The following is a 16,821-nucleotide window of genomic DNA, read 5'->3' as shown; positions in this document are numbered from 1 at the left end:
CCGGATTTGTCGGGTAAGCTGAAAAACACCATGCCAGATTGGGCACCAGGTCTCTAGGCGCTTGGAGGACATATTGGGTCTACATCCCTCAGTTTCTGAGGTCCAAGAAATGTTCACCCTCTACCCTAATAGAGAGGTCTTGGCCGATCGTGGCTGAGAAGGGAAGAAGGTTGCAGCGCAAGATGCTTATGGTCCTTCTCTAATAATGGACCAACTTTCTCTCTCTCCTTACCTGTGGTTCTGCCTGGCTACTGGGGCTACCAGTTGTAAGCCTGCAGCCCACAGGGAGTTGGTTTGTTCCTCTCACACATGTAAATGGGTAAGCATTCAAGTGCACACACCTGCCTACGTCCACAGACCCTCGCGCACACACACTTTTGTCAACAAGCTTTTTCGCAATTAAGAGTATCAGGGACCCATGTTGAAATACAAAAGCAGCACACCACGTGACGGCCATCACATAGAGTCCAGCAGCAAATGGGAAACGTTTAACTAGCTGTGGTCCTATTACTTGCGCTCTACCGTGGAACAACTGCTGGATGAGTCCTGCTGGAGAATATTGAACCTACAACAAGTCTGAGGTAAATAAAAATTCCACAGGAATATAATCAAACAGGGACCTACAACCCTTCCGAGCCAGATAGGAGTCGAACCTACAATCTTCTAATCTGTAGTCAGACGCGTTATCCATTGCGCCACTGGCCCTATGTAGACTTACGCATCCTTTTGTCCTTAAGTGGGCTAGAAAGTGTGTGTATGTGTGTGTGAAGGCACAAGGAAACCCATCTGACCTCCTGGAAGTCTGTTCTGTGAGGTTTTCCCAAGTTTTACAAAGGACTTTAGGAGAAGGAAGCACCTAAAAGCTAGGCGAAATGGTCCTAGATCCAAGGAAATCTTTTAGATCAGGCTCAGTTTCTTAAATAGTTTGCATTAACATAATCAGTTCCAGGTCTGTGTGGGGCTGAGCTTGGGAACTCCTTAGTAAGTAGGCGTTTACAACAATAAGGGGTTTAATATTACAACACAGGTGAACATTCAGACACATTATCATAAGCTCACCTTGTCCAGGGACCCAAGCATGCTGCCTTTCCACTCTCAGAGCCCTTCACCTAACCTACTGTGCAGCTGTTTCACCTTTAATATCACTGTTCCACAGGCAGCGTGACGTCACAATGCTCCTTGTCTGTAGCCCGAACCAGGAGCCTTTGCAAACCTGGTATAATCTACATACTTACGGTGTGTTTAGTCTTGGACCACAAATGCAGTGAAGAATAATGGATTGCTACTCTTCATACATTTTTGACCATTGGCTCAGATTTGAATGCGTACTGGCCATCTGAGCATCTCTGCCAGGCCACCCTATGTTTAGAGACTGTAGATTTAGAGAGTTTATAAACATTGTCAGTTCATCAATAAAGTGTGCTCGCTTCGGCAGCACATATACTAAAATTGGAACGATACAGAGAAGATTAGCATGGCCCCTGCGCAAGGATGACACGCAAATTCGTGAAGCGTTCCATATTTTTAACAGCTTTTAGGAGAGAAATCTTTTTTGTTTTCAAGACTAATTGAAAAAATAAAGCAGGTCCCAGTGCTGTCCCCGTAATATGTATTTTTCAATTAGTCTCTCCTCAACATTTTTAATGTATTTGCTTTGCAGTAAAGAAGGTGCGCTCTATGTTCAGCTGCATTTAGCAAGGAAGCCTGCAGGACTTCTGGGACTTTTCTTTCTCTTTTTTAGCCTCACTGTCATTATTCTTCACCACCCCCAAATCTATACTGCTGCAGTGTTGTGTTGCTTTGTGGGAAGCAGGACAAAGAGAAGGGCAGGGCCTATGCAAATGAAGGCCTCAGGGATGTCTGGGAGTGCCTTTTTAGCAGTATTGTTAAAGTCCACCTTGCAACCGGATTGGTCGGGTAAGCTGAAAAACACCATGCCAGATTGGGCACCAGGTCTCTAGGCGCTTGGAGGACATATTGGGTCTACATCCCTCAGTTTCTGAGGTCCAAGAAATGTTCACCCTCTACCCTAATAGAGAGGTCTTGGCCGATCGTGGCTGAGAGGGGAAGAAGGTAGCAGTGCAAGATGCTTATGGTCCTTCTCTAATAATGGACCAACTTTCTCTCTCTCCTTACCTGTGGTTCTGCCTGGCTACTGGGGCTACCAGTTGTAAGCCTGCAGCCCACAGGGAGTTGGTTTGTTCCTCTCACACATGTAAATGGGTAAGCATTCAAGTGCACGCACCTGCCTACGTCCACAGACCCTCGCGCACACACACTTTTGTCAACAAGCTTTTTCGCAATTAAGAGTATCAGGGACCCATGTTGAAATACAAAAGCAGCACACCACGTGACGGCCATCACATAGAGTCCAGCAGCAAATGGGAAACGTTTAACTAGCTGTGGTCCTATTACTTGCGCTCTACCGTGGAACAACTGCTGGATGAGTCCTGCTGGAGAATATTGAACCTACAACAAGTCTGAGGTAAATAAAAATTCCACAGGAATATAATCAAACAGGGACCTACAACCCTTCCGAGCCAGATAGGAGTCGAACCTACAATCACCTGATCCGTAGTCAGACGCGTTATCCATTGCGCCACTGGCCCTATGTAGACTTACGCATCCTTTTGTCCTTAAGTGGGCTAGAAAGTGTGTGTATGTGTGTGTGAAGGCACAAGGAAACCCATCTGACCTCCTGGAAGTCTGTTCTGTGAGGTTTTCCCAAGTTTTACAAAGGACTTTAGGAGAAGGAAGCACCTAAAAGCTAGGCGAAATGGTCCTAGATCCAAGGAAATCTTTTAGATCAGGCTCAGTTTCTTAAATAGTTTGCATTAACATAATCAGTTCCAGGTCTGTGTGGGGCTGAGCTTGGGAACTCCTTAGTAAGTAGGCGTTTACAACAATAAGGGGTTTAATATTACAACACAGGTGAACATTCAGACACATTATCATAAGCTCACCTTGTCCAGGGACCCAAGCATGCTGCCTTTCCACTCTCAGAGCCCTTCACCTAACCTACTGTTCAGCTGTTTCACCTTTAATATCACTGTTCCACAGGCAGCGTGACGTCACAATGCTCCTTGTCTGTAACCCGAACCAGGAGCCTTTGCAAACCTGGTATAATCTACATACTTACGGTGTGTTTAGTCTTGGACCACAAATGCAGTGAAGAATAATGGATTGCTACTCTTCATACATTTTTGACCATTGGCTCAGATTTGAATGCGTACTGGCCATCTGAGCATCTCTGCCAGGCCACCCTATGTCTAGAGACTGTAGATTTAGAGAGTTTATAAACATTGTCAGTTCATCAATAAAGTGTGCTCGCTTCGGCAGCACATATACTAAAATTGGAACGATACAGAGAAGATTAGCATGGCCCCTGCGCAAGGATGACACGCAAATTCGTGAAGCGTTCCATATTTTTAACAGCTTTTAGGAGAGAAATCTTTTTTGTTTTCAAGACTAATTGAAAAAATAAAGCAGGTCCCAGTGCTGTCCCCGTAATATGTATTTTTCAATTAGTCTCTCCTCAACATTTTTAATGTATTTGCTTTGCAGTAAAGAAGGTGCGCTCTATGTTCAGCTGCATTTAGCAAGGAAGCCTGCAGGACTTCTGGGACTTTTCTTTCTCTTTTTTAGCCTCACTGTCATTATTCTTCACCACCCCCAAATCTATACTGCTGCAGTGTTGTGTTGCTTTGTGGGAAGCAGGACAAAGAGAAGGGCAGGGCCTATGCAAATGAAGGCCTCAGGGATGTCTGGGAGTGCCTTTTTAGCAGTATTGTTAAAGTCCACCTTGCAACCGGATTTGTCGGGTAAGCTGAAAAACACCATGCCAGATTGGGCACCAGGTCTCTAGGCGCTTGGAGGACATATTGGGTCTACATCCCTCAGTTTCTGAGGTCCAAGAAATGTTCACCCTCTACCCTAATAGAGAGGTCTTGGCCGATCGTGGCTGAGAAGGGAAGAAGGTTGCAGCGCAAGATGCTTATGGTCCTTCTCTAATAATGGACCAACTTTCTCTCTCTCCTTACCTGTGGTTCTGCCTGGCTACTGGGGCTACCAGTTGTAAGCCTGCAGCCCACAGGGAGTTGGTTTGTTCCTCTCACACATGTAAATGGGTAAGCATTCAAGTGCACACACCTGCCTACGTCCACAGACCCTCGCGCACACACACTTTTGTCAACAAGCTTTTTCGCAATTAAGAGTATCAGGGACCCATGTTGAAATACAAAAGCAGCACACCACGTGACGGCCATCACATAGAGTCCAGCAGCAAATGGGAAACGTTTAACTAGCTGTGGTCCTATTACTTGCGCTCTACCGTGGAACAACTGCTGGATGAGTCCTGCTGGAGAATATTGAACCTACAACAAGTCTGAGGTAAATAAAAATTCCACAGGAATATAATCAAACAGGGACCTACAACCCTTCCGAGCCAGATAGGAGTCGAACCTACAATCTTCTGATCCGTAGTCAGACGCGTTATCCATTGCGCCACTGGCCCTATGTAGACTTACGCATCCTTTTGTCCTTAAGTGGGCTAGAAAGTGTGTGTATGTGTGTGTGAAGGCACAAGGAAACCCATCTGACCTCCTGGAAGTCTGTTCTGTGAGGTTTTCCCAAGTTTTACAAAGGACTTTAGGAGAAGGAAGCACCTAAAAGCTAGGCGAAATGGTCCTAGATCCAAGGAAATCTTTTAGATCAGGCTCAGTTTCTTAAATAGTTTGCATTAACATAATCAGTTCCAGGTCTGTGTGGGGCTGAGTTTGGGAACTCCTTAGTAAGTAGGCGTTTACAACAATAAGGGGTTTAATATTACAACACAGGTGAACATTCAGACACATTATCATAAGCTCACCTTGTACAGGGACCCAAGCATGCTGCCTTTCCACTCTCAGAGCCCTTCACCTAACCTACTGTGCAGCTGTTTCACCTTTAATATCACTGTTCCACAGGCAGCGTGACGTCACAATGCTCCTTGTCTGTAGCCCGAACCAGGAGCCTTTGCAAACCTGGTATAATCTACATACTTACGGTGTGTTTAGTCTTGGACCACAAATGCAGTGAAGAATAATGGATTGCTACTCTTCATACATTTTTGACCATTGGCTCAGATTTGAATGCGTACTGGCCATCTGAGCATCTCTGCCAGGCCACCCTATGTCTAGAGACTGTAGATTTAGAGAGTTTATAAACATTGTCAGTTCATCAATAAAGTGTGCTCGCTTCGGCAGCACATATACTAAAATTGGAACGATACAGAGAAGATTAGCATGGCCCCTGCGCAAGGATGACACGCAAATTCGTGAAGCGTTCCATATTTTTAACAGCTTTCAGGAGAGAAATCTTTTTTGTTTTCAAGACTAATTGAAAAAATAAAGCAGGTCCCAGTGCTGTCCCCGTAATATGTATTTTTCAATTAGTCTCTCCTCAACATTTTTAATGTATTTGCTTTGCAGTAAAGAAGGTGCGCTCTATGTTCAGCTGCATTTAGCAAGGAAGCCTGCAGGACTTCTGGGACTTTTCTTTCTCTTTTTTAGCCTCACTGTCATTATTCTTCACCACCCCCAAATCTATACTGCTGCAGTGTTGTGTTGCTTTGTGGGAAGCAGGACAAAGAGAAGGGCAGGGCCTATGCAAATGAAGGCCTCAGGGATGTCTGGGAGTGCCTTTTTAGCAGTATTGTTAAAGTCCACCTTGCAACCGGATTGGTCGGGTAAGCTGAAAAACACCATGCCAGATTGGGCACCAGGTCTCTAGGCGCTTGGAGGACATATTGGGTCTACATCCCTCAGTTTCTGAGGTCCAAGAAATGTTCACCCTCTACCCTAATAGAGAGGTCTTGGCCGATCGTGGCTGAGAAGGGAAGAAGGTTGCAGCGCAAGATGCTTATGGTCCTTCTCTAATAATGGACCAACTTTCTCTCTCTCCTTACCTGTGGTTCTGCCTGGCTACTGGGGCTACCAGTTGTAAGCCTGCAGCCCACAGGGAGTTGGTTTGTTCCTCTCACACATGTAAATGGGTAAGCATTCAAGTGCACACACCTGCCTACGTCCACAGACCCTCGCGCACACACACTTTTGTCAACAAGCTTTTTCGCAATTAAGAGTATCAGGGACCCATGTTGAAATACAAAAGCAGCACACCACGTGACGGCCATCACATAGAGTCCAGCAGCAAATGGGAAACGTTTAACTAGCTGTGGTCCTATTACTTGCGCTCTACCGTGGAACAACTGCTGGATGAGTCCTGCTGGAGAATATTGAACCTACAACAAGTCTGAGGTAAATAAAAATTCCTCAGGAATATAATCAAACAGGGACCTACAACCCTTCCGAGCCAGATAGGAGTCGAACCTACAATCTTCTGATCCGGAGTCAGACGCGTTATCCACTGCGCCACTGGCCCTATGTAGACTTACGCATCCTTTTGTCCTTAAGTGGGCTAGAAAGTGTGTGTATGTGTGTGTGAAGGCACAAGGAAACCCATCTGACCTCCTGGAAGTCTGTTCTGTGAGGTTTTCCCAAGTTTTACAAAGGACTTTAGGAGAAGGAAGCACCTAAAAGCTAGGCGAAATGGTCCTAGATCCAAGGAAATCTTTTAGATCAGGCTCAGTTTCTTAAATAGTTTGCATTAACATAATCAGTTCCAGGTCTGTGTGGGGCTGAGCCTGGGAACTCCTTAGTAAGTAGGCGTTTACAACAATAAGGGGTTTAATATTACAACACAGGTGAACATTCAGACACATTATCATAAGCTCACCTTGTCCAGGGACCCAAGCATGCTGCCTTTCCACTCTCAGAGCCCTTCACCTAACCTACTGTTCAGCTGTTTCACCTTTAATATCACTGTTCCACAGGCAGCGTGACGTCACAATGCTCCTTGTCTGTAGCCCGAACCAGGAGCCTTTGCAAACCTGGTATAATCTACATACTTACGGTGTGTTTAGTCTTGGACCACAAATGCAGTGAAGAATAATGGATTGCTACTCTTCATACATTTTTGACCATTGGCTCAGATTTGAATGCGTACTGGCCATCTGAGCATCTCTGCCAGGCCACCCTATGTCTAGAGACTGTAGATTTAGAGAGTTTATAAACATTGTCAGTTCATCAATAAAGTGTGCTCGCTTCGGCAGCACATATACTAAAATTGGAACGATACAGAGAAGATTAGCATGGCCCCTGCGCAAGGATGACACGCAAATTCGTGAAGCGTTCCATATTTTTAACAGCTTTTAGGAGAGAAGCTTTTTTGTTTTCAAGACTAATTGAAAAAATAAAGCAGGTCCCAGTGCTGTCCCCGTAATATGTATTTTTCAATTAGTCTCTCCTCAACATTTTTAATGTATTTGCTTTGCAGTAAAGAAGGTGCGCTCTATGTTCAGCTGCATTTAGCAAGGAAGCCTGCAGGACTTCTGGGACTTTTCTTTCTCTTTTTTAGCCTCACTGTCATTATTCTTCACCACCCCCAAATCTATACTGCTGCAGTGTTGTGTTGCTTTGTGGGAGGCAGGACAAAGAGAAGGGCAGGGCCTATGCAAATGAAGGCCTCAGGGATGTCTGGGAGTGCCTTTTTAGCAGTATTGTTAAAGTCCACCTTGCAACCGGATTGGTCGGGTAAGCTGAAAAACACCATGCCAGATTGGGCACCAGGTCTCTAGGCGCTTGGAGGACATATTGGGTCTACATCCCTCAGTTTCTGAGGTCCAAGAAATGTTCACCCTCTACCCTAATAGAGAGGTCTTGGCCGATCGTGGCTGAGAAGGGAAGAAGGTTGCAGCGCAAGATGCTTATGGTCCTTCTCTAATAATGGACCAACTTTCTCTCTCTCCTTACCTGTGGTTCTGCCTGGCTACTGGGGCTACCAGTTGTAAGCCTGCAGCCCACAGGGAGTTGGTTTGTTCCTCTCACACATGTAAATGGGTAAGCATTCGAGTGCACACACCTGCCTACGTCCACAGACCCTCGCGCACACACACTTTTGTCAACAAGCTTTTTCGCAATTAAGAGTATCAGGGACCCATGTTGAAATACAAAAGCAGCACACCACGTGACGGCCATCACATAGAGTCCAGCAGCAAATGGGAAACGTTTAACTAGCTGTGGTCCTATTACTTGCGCTCTACCTTGGAACAACTGCTGGATGAGTCCTGCTGGAGAATATTGAACCTACAACAAGTCTGAGGTAAATAAAAATTCCACAGGAATATAATCAAACAGGGACCTACAACCCTTCCGAGCCAGATAGGAGTCGAACCTACAATCTTCTGATACATAGTCTGACACGTTATCCATTGCGCCACTGGCCCTATGTAGACTTACGCATCCTTTTGTCCTTAAGTGGGCTAGAAAGTGTGTGTATGTGTGTGTGAAGGCACAAGGAAACCCATCTGACCTCCTGGAAGTCTGTTCTGTGAGGTTTTCCCAAGTTTTACAAAGGACTTTAGGAGAAGGAAGCACCTAAAAGCTAGGCGAAATGGTCCTAGATCCAAGGAAATCTTTTAGATCAGGCTCAGTTTCTTAAATAGTTTGCATTAACATAATCAGTTCCAGGTCTGTGTGGGGCTGAGCTTGGGAACTCCTTAGTAAGTAGGCGTTTACAACAATAAGGGGTTTAATATTACAACACAGGTGAACATTCAGACACATTATCATAAGCTCACCTTGTCCAGGGACCCAAGCATGCTGCCTTTCCACTCTCAGAGCCCTTCACCTAACCTACTGTGCAGCTGTTTCACCTTTAATATCACTGTTCCACAGGCAGCGTGACGTCACAATGCTCCTTGTCTGTAGCCCGAACCAGGAGCCTTTGCAAACCTGGTATAATCTACATACTTACGGTGTGTTTAGTCTTGGACCACAAATGCAGTGAAGAATAATGGATTGCTACTCTTCATACATTTTTGACCATTGGCTCAGATTTGAATGCGTACTGGCCATCTGAGCATCTCTGCCAGGCCACCCTATGTCTAGAGACTGTAGATTTAGAGAGTTTATAAACATTGTCAGTTCATCAATAAAGTGTGCTCGCTTCGGCAGCACATATACTAAAATTGGAACGATACAGAGAAGATTAGCATGGCCCCTGCGCAAGAATGACACGCAAATTCGTGAAGCGTTCCATATTTTTAACAGCTTTCAGGAGAGAAATCTTTTTTGTTTTCAAGACTAATTGAAAAAATAAAGCAGGTCCCAGTGCTGTCCCCGTAATATGTATTTTTCAATTAGTCTCTCCTCAACATTTTTAATGTATTTGCTTTGCAGTAAAGAAGGTGCGCTCTATGTTCAGCTGCATTTAGCAAGGAAGCCTGCAGGACTTCTGGGACTTTTCTTTCTCTTTTTTAGCCTCACTGTCATTATTCTTCACCACCCCCAAATCTATACTGCTGCAGTGTTGTGTTGCTTTGTGGGAAGCAGGACAAAGAGAAGGGCAGGGCCTATGCAAATGAAGGCCTCAGGGATGTCTGGGAGTGCCTTTTTAGCAGTATTGTTAAAGTCCACCTTGCAACCGGATTGGTCGGGTAAGCTGAAAAACACCATGCCAGATTGGGCACCAGGTCTCTAGGCGCTTGGAGGACATATTGGGTCTACATCCCTCAGTTTCTGAGGTCCAAGAAATGTTCACCCTCTACCCTAATAGAGAGGTCTTGGCCGATCGTGGCTGAGAAGGGAAGAAGGTTGCAGCGCAAGATGCTTATGGTCCTTCTCTAATAATGGACCAACTTTCTCTCTCTCCTTACCTGTGGTTCTGCCTGGCTACTGGGGCTACCAGTTGTAAGCCTGCAGCCCACAGGGAGTTGGTTTGTTCCTCTCACACATGTAAATGGGTAAGCATTCAAGTGCACACACCTGCCTACGTCCACAGACCCTCGCGCACACACACTTTTGTCAACAAGCTTTTTCGCAATTAAGAGTATCAGGGACCCATGTTGAAATACAAAAGCAGCACACCACGTGACGGCCATCACATAGAGTCCAGCAGCAAATGGGAAACGTTTAACTAGCTGTGGTCCTATTACTTGCGCTCTACCGTGGAACAACTGCTGGATGAGTCCTGCTGGAGAATATTGAACCTACAACAAGTCTGAGGTAAATAAAAATTCCACAGGAATATAATCAAACAGGGACCTACAACCCTTCCGAGCCAGATAGGAGTCGAACCTACAATCTTCTGATCCGTAGTCAGACGCGTTATCCATTGCGCCACTGGCCCTATGTAGACTTACGCATCCTTTTGTCCTTAAGTGGGCTAGAAAGTGTGTGTATGTGTGTGTGAAGGCACAAGGAAACCCATCTGACCTCCTGGAAGTCTGTTCTGTGAGGTTTTCCCAAGTTTTACAAAGGACTTTAGGAGAAGGAAGCACCTAAAAGCTAGGCGAAATGGTCCTAGATCCAAGGAAATCTTTTAGATCAGGCTCAGTTTCTTAAATAGTTTGCATTAACATAATCAGTTCCAGGTCTGTGTGGGGCTGAGCTTGGGAACTCCTTAGTAAGTAGGCGTTTACAACAATAAGGGGTTTAATATTACAACACAGGTGAACATTCAGACACATTATCATAAGCTCACCTTGTCCAGGGACCCAAGCATGCTGCCTTTCCACTCTCAGAGCCCTTCACCTAACCTACTGTGCAGCTGTTTCACCTTTAATATCACTGTTCCACAGGCAGCGTGACGTCACAATGCTCCTTGTCTGTAGCCCGAACCAGGAGCCTTTGCAAACCTGGTATAATCTACATACTTACGGTGTGTTTAGTCTTGGACCACAAATGCAGTGAAGAATAATGGATTGCTACTCTTCATACATTTTTGACCATTGGCTCAGATTTGAATTCGTACTGGCCATCTGAGCATCTCTGCCAGGCCACCCTATGTCTAGAGACTGTAGATTTAGAGAGTTTATAAACATTGTCAGTTCATCAATAAAGTGTGCTCGCTTCGGCAGCACATATACTAAAATTGGAACGATACAGAGAAGATTAGCATGGCCCCTGCGCAAGGATGACACGCAAATTCGTGAAGCGTTCCATATTTTTAACAGCTTTTAGGAGAGAAATCTTTTTTGTTTTCAAGACTAATTGAAAAAATAAAGCAGGTCCCAGTGCTGTCCCCGTAATATGTATTTTTCAATTAGTCTCTCCTCAACATTTTTAATGTATTTGCTTTGCAGTAAAGAAGGTGCGCTCTATGTTCAGCTGCATTTAGCAAGGAAGCCTGCAGGACTTCTGGGACTTTTCTTTCTCTTTTTTAGCCTCACTGTCATTATTCTTCACCACCCCCAAATCTATACTGCTGCAGTGTTGTGTTGCTTTGTGGGAAGCAGGACAAAGAGAAGGGCAGGGCCTATGCAAATGAAGGCCTCAGGGATGTCTGGGAGTGCCTTTTTAGCAGTATTGTTAAAGTCCACCTTGCAACCGGATTGGTCGGGTAAGCTGAAAAACACCATGCCAGATTGGGCACCAGGTCTCTAGGCGCTTGGAGGACATATTGGGTCTACATCCCTCAGTTTCTGAGGTCCAAGAAATGTTCACCCTCTACCCTAATAGAGAGGTCTTGGCCGATCGTGGCTGATCGTGGCTGAGAGGGGAAGAAGGTAGCAGTGCAAGATGCTTATGGTCCTTCTCATATAATGGACCAACTTTCTCTCTCTCCTTACCTGTGGTTCTGCCTGGCTACTGGGGCTACCAGTTGTAAGCCTGCAGCCCACAGGGAGTTGGTTTGTTCCTCTCACACATGTAAATGGGTAAGCATTCAAGTGCACACACCTGCCTACGTCCACAGACCCTCGCGCACACACACTTTTGTCAACAAGCTTTTTCGCAATTAAGAGTATCAGGGACCCATGTTGAAATACAAAAGCAGCACACCACGTGACGGCCATCACATAGAGTCCAGCAGCAAATGGGAAACATTTAACTAGCTGTGGTCCTATTACTTGCGCTCTACCGTGGAACAACTGCTGGATGAGTCCTGCTGGAGAATATTGAACCTACAACAAGTCTGAGGTAAATAAAAATTCCACAGGAATATAATCAAACAGGGACCTACAACCCTTCCGAGCCAGATAGGAGTCGAACCTACAATCTTCTGATCTGTAGTCAGACGCGTTATCCATTGCACCACTGGCCCTATGTAGACTTACGCATCCTTTTGTCCTTAAGTGGGCTAGAAAGTGTGTGTATGTGTGTGTGAAGGCACAAGGAAACCCATCTGACCTCCTGGAAGTCTGTTCTGTGAGGTTTTCCCAAGTTTTACAAAGGACTTTAGGAGAAGGAAGCACCTAAAAGCTAGGCGAAATGGTCCTAGATCCAAGGAAATCTTTTAGATCAGGCTCAGTTTCTTAAATAGTTTGCATTAACATAATCAGTTCCAGGTCTGTGTGGGGCTGAGCTTGGGAACTCCTTAGTAAGTAGGCGTTTACAACAATAAGGGGTTTAATATTACAACACAGGTGAACATTCAGACACATTATCATAAGCTCACCTTGTCCAGGGACCCAAGCATGCTGCCTTTCCACTCTCAGAGCCCTTCACCTAACCTACTGTTCAGCTGTTTCACCTTTAATATCACTGTTCCACAGGCAGCGTGACGTCACAATGCTCCTTGTCTGTAGCCCGAACCAGGAGCCTTTGCAAACCTGGTATAATCTACATACTTACGGTGTGTTTAGTCTTGGACCACAAATGCAGTGAAGAATAATGGATTGCTACTCTTCATACATTTTTGACCATTGGCTCAGATTTGAATGCGTACTGGCCATCTGAGCATCTCTGCCAGGACACCCTATGTCTAGAGACTGTAGATTTAGAGAGTTTATAAACATTGTCAGTTCATCAATAAAGTGTGCTCGCTTCGGCAGCACATATACTAAAATTGGAACGATACAGAGAAGATTAGCATGGCCCCTGCGCAAGGATGACACGCAAATTCGTGAAGCGTTCCATATTTTTAACAGCTTTTAGGAGAGAAATCTTTTTTGTTTTCAAGACTAATTGAAAAAATAAAGCAGGTCCCAGTGCTGTCCCCGTAATATGTATTTTTCAATTAGTCTCTCCTCAACATTTTTAATGTATTTGCTTTGCAGTAAAGAAGGTGCGCTCTATGTTCAGCTGCATTTAGCAAGGAAGCCTGCAGGACTTCTGGGACTTTTCTTTCTCTTTTTTAGCCTCACTGTCATTATTCTTCACCACCCCCAAATCTATACTGCTGCAGTGTTGTGTTGCTTTGTGGGAAGCAGGACAAAGAGAAGGGCAGGGCCTATGCAAATGAAGGCCTCAGGGATGTCTGGGAGTGCCTTTTTAGCAGTATTGTTAAAGTCCACCTTGCAACCGGATTGGTCGGGTAAGCTGAAAAACACCATGCCAGATTGGGCACCAGGTCTCTAGGCGCTTGGAGGACATATTGGGTCTACATCCCTCAGTTTCTGAGGTCCAAGAAATGTTCACCCTCTACCCTAATAGAGAGGTCTTGGCCGATCGTGGCTGAGAGGGGAAGAAGGTAGCAGTGCAAGATGCTTATGGTCCTTCTCTAATAATGGACCAACTTTCTCTCTCTCCTTACCTGTGGTTCTGCCTGGCTACTGGGGCTACCAGTTGTAAGCCTGCAGCCCACAGGGAGTTGGTTTGTTCCTCTCACACATGTAAATGGGTAAGCATTCAAGTGCACACACCTGCCTACGTCCACAGACCCTCGCGCACACACACTTTTGTCAACAAGCTTTTTCGCAATTAAGAGTATCAGGGACCCATGTTGAAATACAAAAGCAGCACACCACGTGACGGCCATCACATAGAGTCCAGCAGCAAATGGGAAACGTTTAACTAGCTGTGGTCCTATTACTTGCGCTCTACCGTGGAACAACTGCTGGATGAGTCCTGCTGGAGAATATTGAACATACAACAAGTCTGAGGTAAATAAAAATTCCACAGGAATATAATCAAACAGGGACCTACAACCCTTCCGAGCCAGATAGGAGTCGAACCTACAATCACCTGATCCGTAGTCAGACGCGTTATCCATTGCGCCACTGGCCCTATGTAGACTTACGCATCCTTTTGTCCTTAAGTGGGCTAGAAAGTGTGTGTATGTGTGTGTGAAGGCACAAGGAAACCCATCTGACCTCCTGGAAGTCTGTTCTGTGAGGTTTTCCCAAGTTTTACAAAGGACTTTAGGAGAAGGAAGCACCTAAAAGCTAGGCGAAATGGTCCTAGATCCAAGGAAATCTTTTAGATCAGGCTCAGTTTCTTAAATAGTTTGCATTAACATAATCAGTTCCAGGTCTGTGTGGGGCTGAGCTTGGGAACTCCTTAGTAAGTAGGCGTTTACAACAATAAGGGGTTTAATATTACAACACAGGTGAACATTCAGACACATTATCATAAGCTCACCTTGTCCAGGGACTCAAGCATGCTGCCTTTCCACTCTCAGAGCCCTTCACCTAACCTACTGTTCAGCTGTTTCACCTTTAATATCACTGTTCCACAGGCAGCGTGACGTCACAATGCTCCTTGTCTGTAGCCCGAACCAGGAGCCTTTGCAAACCTGGTATAATCTACATACTTACGGTGTGTTTAGTCTTGGACCACAAATGCAGTGAAGAATAATGGATTGCTACTCTTCATACATTTTTGACCATTGGCTCAGATTTGAATGCGTACTGGCCATCTGAGCATCTCTGCCAGGCCACCCTATGTCTAGAGACTGTAGATTTAGAGAGTTTATAAACATTGTCAGTTCATCAATAAAGTGTGCTCGCTTCGACAGCACATATACTAAAATTGGAACGATACAGAGAAGATTAGCATGGCCCCTGCGCAAGGATGACACGCAAATTCGTGAAGCGTTCCATATTTTTAACAGCTTTTAGGAGAGAAATCTTTTTTGTTTTCAAGACTAATTGAAAAAATAAAGCAGGTCCCAGTGCTGTCCCCGTAATATGTATTTTTCAATTAGTCTCTCCTCAACATTTTTAATGTATTTGCTTTGCAGTAAAGAAGGTGCGCTCTATGTTCAGCTGCATTTAGCAAGGAAGCCTGCAGGACTTCTGGGACTTTTCTTTCTCTTTTTTAGCCTCACTGTCATTATTCTTCACCACCCCCAAATCTATACTGCTGCAGTGTTGTGTTGCTTTGTGGGAAGCAGGACAAAGAGAAGGGCAGGGCCTATGCAAATGAAGGCCTCAGGGATGTCTGGGAGTGCCTTTTTAGCAGTATTGTTAAAGTCCACCTTGCAACCGGATTTGTCGGGTAAGCTGAAAAACACCATGCCAGATTGGGCACCAGGTCTCTAGGCGCTTGGAGGACATATTGGGTCTACATCCCTCAGTTTCTGAGGTCCAAGAAATGTTCACCCTCTACCCTAATAGAGAGGTCTTGGCCGATCGTGGCTGAGAAGGGAAGAAGGTTGCAGCGCAAGATGCTTATGGTCCTTCTCTAATAATGGACCAACTTTCTCTCTCTCCTTACCTGTGGTTCTGCCTGGCTACTGGGGCTACCAGTTGTAAGCCTGCAGCCCACAGGGAGTTGGTTTGTTCCTCCCACACATGTAAATGGGTAAGCATTCAAGTGCACACACCTGCCTACGTCCACAGACCCTCGCGCACACACACTTTTGTCAACAAGCTTTTTCGCAATTAAGAGTATCAGGGACCCATGTTGAAATACAAAAGCAGCACACCACGTGACGGCCATCACATAGAGTCCAGCAGCAAATGGGAAACGTTTAACTAGCTGTGGTCCTATTACTTGCGCTCTACCGTGGAACAACTGCTGGATGAGTCCTGCTGGAGAATATTGAACCTACAACAAGTCTGAGGTAAATAAAAATTCCACAGGAATATAATCAAACAGGGACCTACAACCCTTCCGAGCCAGATAGGAGTCGAACCTACAATCTTCTGATCCGTAGTCAGACGCGTTATCCATTGCGCCACTGGCCCTATGTAAACTTACGCATCCTTTTGTCCTTAAGTGGGCTAGAAAGTGTGTGTATGTGTGTGTGAAGGCACAAGGAAACCCATCTGACCTCCTGGAAGTCTGTTCTGTGAGGTTTTCCCAAGTTTTACAAAGGACTTTAGGAGAAGGAAGCACCTAAAAGCTAGGCGAAATGGTCCTAGATCCAAGGAAATCTTTTAGATCAGGCTCAGTTTCTTAAATAGTTTGCATTAACATAATCAGTTCCAGGTCTGTGTGGGGCTGAGTTTGGGAACTCCTTAGTAAGTAGGCGTTTACAACAATAAGGGGTTTAATATTACAACACAGGTGAACATTCAGACACATTATCATAAGCTCACCTTGTACAGGGACCCAAGCATGCTGCCTTTCCACTCTCAGAGCCCTTCACCTAACCTACTGTGCAGCTGTTTCACCTTTAATATCACTGTTCCACAGGCAGCGTGACGTCACAATGCTCCTTGTCTGTAGCCCGAACCAGGAGCCTTTGCAAACCTGGTATAATCTACATACTTACGGTGTGTTTAGTCTTGGACCACAAATGCAGTGAAGAATAATGGATTGCTACTCTTCATACATTTTTGACCATTGGTTCAGATTTGAATGCGTACTGGCCATCTGAGCATCTCTGCCAGGCCACCCTATGTCTAGAGACTGTAGATTTAGAGAGTTTATAAACATTGTCAGTTTATCAATAAAGTGTGCTCGCTTCGGCAGCACATATACTAAAATTGGAACGATACAGAGAAGATTAGCATGGCCCCTGCGCAAGGATGACACGCAAATTCGTGAAGCGTTCCATATTTTTAACAGCTTTCAGGAGAGAAATCTTTTTTGTTTTCAAGACTAATTGAAAAAATAA

At 45.1% G+C, this 16,821-nt stretch overlaps 15 non-coding genes across 15 annotated transcripts; 9 read left to right on the top strand and 6 right to left on the bottom strand.

Annotated features, from left to right (window-relative positions):
* Positions 1 to 632: 632 nt before the first annotated feature.
* TRNAC-ACA (transfer RNA cysteine (anticodon ACA)) lies at positions 633 to 705 on the bottom strand. Its single transcript has one exon. It is a non-coding gene; the product is annotated as a tRNA-Cys (tRNA).
* A 714-nt stretch (positions 706 to 1,419) lies between these two features.
* On the top strand, positions 1,420 to 1,526 carry LOC147666899 (U6 spliceosomal RNA). Its single transcript, XR_015304508.1, has one exon. It is a non-coding gene; the product is annotated as a U6 spliceosomal RNA (small nuclear RNA).
* Positions 1,527 to 3,323: 1,797 nt separating this feature from the next.
* Positions 3,324 to 3,430, top strand: LOC147666898 (U6 spliceosomal RNA). Its single transcript, XR_015304507.1, has one exon. It is a non-coding gene; the product is annotated as a U6 spliceosomal RNA (small nuclear RNA).
* Positions 3,431 to 4,440: 1,010 nt separating this feature from the next.
* On the bottom strand, positions 4,441 to 4,513 carry TRNAR-ACG (transfer RNA arginine (anticodon ACG)). The gene has a single exon. It is a non-coding gene; the product is annotated as a tRNA-Arg (tRNA).
* Positions 4,514 to 5,227: 714 nt separating this feature from the next.
* On the top strand, positions 5,228 to 5,334 carry LOC147666896 (U6 spliceosomal RNA). Its single transcript, XR_015304506.1, has one exon. It is a non-coding gene; the product is annotated as a U6 spliceosomal RNA (small nuclear RNA).
* A 1,010-nt stretch (positions 5,335 to 6,344) lies between these two features.
* Positions 6,345 to 6,417, bottom strand: TRNAR-CCG (transfer RNA arginine (anticodon CCG)). Its single transcript has one exon. It is a non-coding gene; the product is annotated as a tRNA-Arg (tRNA).
* A 714-nt stretch (positions 6,418 to 7,131) lies between these two features.
* On the top strand, positions 7,132 to 7,238 carry LOC147666894 (U6 spliceosomal RNA). The gene has a single exon (XR_015304505.1). It is a non-coding gene; the product is annotated as a U6 spliceosomal RNA (small nuclear RNA).
* Positions 7,239 to 9,034: 1,796 nt separating this feature from the next.
* On the top strand, positions 9,035 to 9,141 carry LOC147666893 (U6 spliceosomal RNA). The gene has a single exon (XR_015304652.1). It is a non-coding gene; the product is annotated as a U6 spliceosomal RNA (small nuclear RNA).
* Positions 9,142 to 10,151: 1,010 nt separating this feature from the next.
* TRNAR-ACG (transfer RNA arginine (anticodon ACG)) lies at positions 10,152 to 10,224 on the bottom strand. Its single transcript has one exon. It is a non-coding gene; the product is annotated as a tRNA-Arg (tRNA).
* Positions 10,225 to 10,938: 714 nt separating this feature from the next.
* LOC147666891 (U6 spliceosomal RNA) lies at positions 10,939 to 11,045 on the top strand. Its single transcript, XR_015304503.1, has one exon. It is a non-coding gene; the product is annotated as a U6 spliceosomal RNA (small nuclear RNA).
* A 1,020-nt stretch (positions 11,046 to 12,065) lies between these two features.
* TRNAC-ACA (transfer RNA cysteine (anticodon ACA)) lies at positions 12,066 to 12,138 on the bottom strand. Its single transcript has one exon. It is a non-coding gene; the product is annotated as a tRNA-Cys (tRNA).
* A 714-nt stretch (positions 12,139 to 12,852) lies between these two features.
* LOC147666889 (U6 spliceosomal RNA) lies at positions 12,853 to 12,959 on the top strand. Its single transcript, XR_015304502.1, has one exon. It is a non-coding gene; the product is annotated as a U6 spliceosomal RNA (small nuclear RNA).
* A 1,797-nt stretch (positions 12,960 to 14,756) lies between these two features.
* On the top strand, positions 14,757 to 14,863 carry LOC147666888 (U6 spliceosomal RNA). Its single transcript, XR_015304617.1, has one exon. It is a non-coding gene; the product is annotated as a U6 spliceosomal RNA (small nuclear RNA).
* A 1,010-nt stretch (positions 14,864 to 15,873) lies between these two features.
* TRNAR-ACG (transfer RNA arginine (anticodon ACG)) lies at positions 15,874 to 15,946 on the bottom strand. Its single transcript has one exon. It is a non-coding gene; the product is annotated as a tRNA-Arg (tRNA).
* A 714-nt stretch (positions 15,947 to 16,660) lies between these two features.
* Positions 16,661 to 16,767, top strand: LOC147666886 (U6 spliceosomal RNA). The gene has a single exon (XR_015304501.1). It is a non-coding gene; the product is annotated as a U6 spliceosomal RNA (small nuclear RNA).
* The last annotated feature ends 54 nt before the right edge of the window (positions 16,768 to 16,821 follow it).

The sequence above is a fragment of the Lissotriton vulgaris genome, unplaced genomic scaffold (assembly GCF_964263255.1).
Source record: "Lissotriton vulgaris unplaced genomic scaffold, aLisVul1.2 SCAFFOLD_2072, whole genome shotgun sequence".
NCBI lineage: Eukaryota > Metazoa > Chordata > Amphibia > Caudata > Salamandridae > Lissotriton > Lissotriton vulgaris.
Note: the sequence above shows the minus strand (reverse complement) of the source record. Positions and strands in the feature narration are given on the sequence as shown.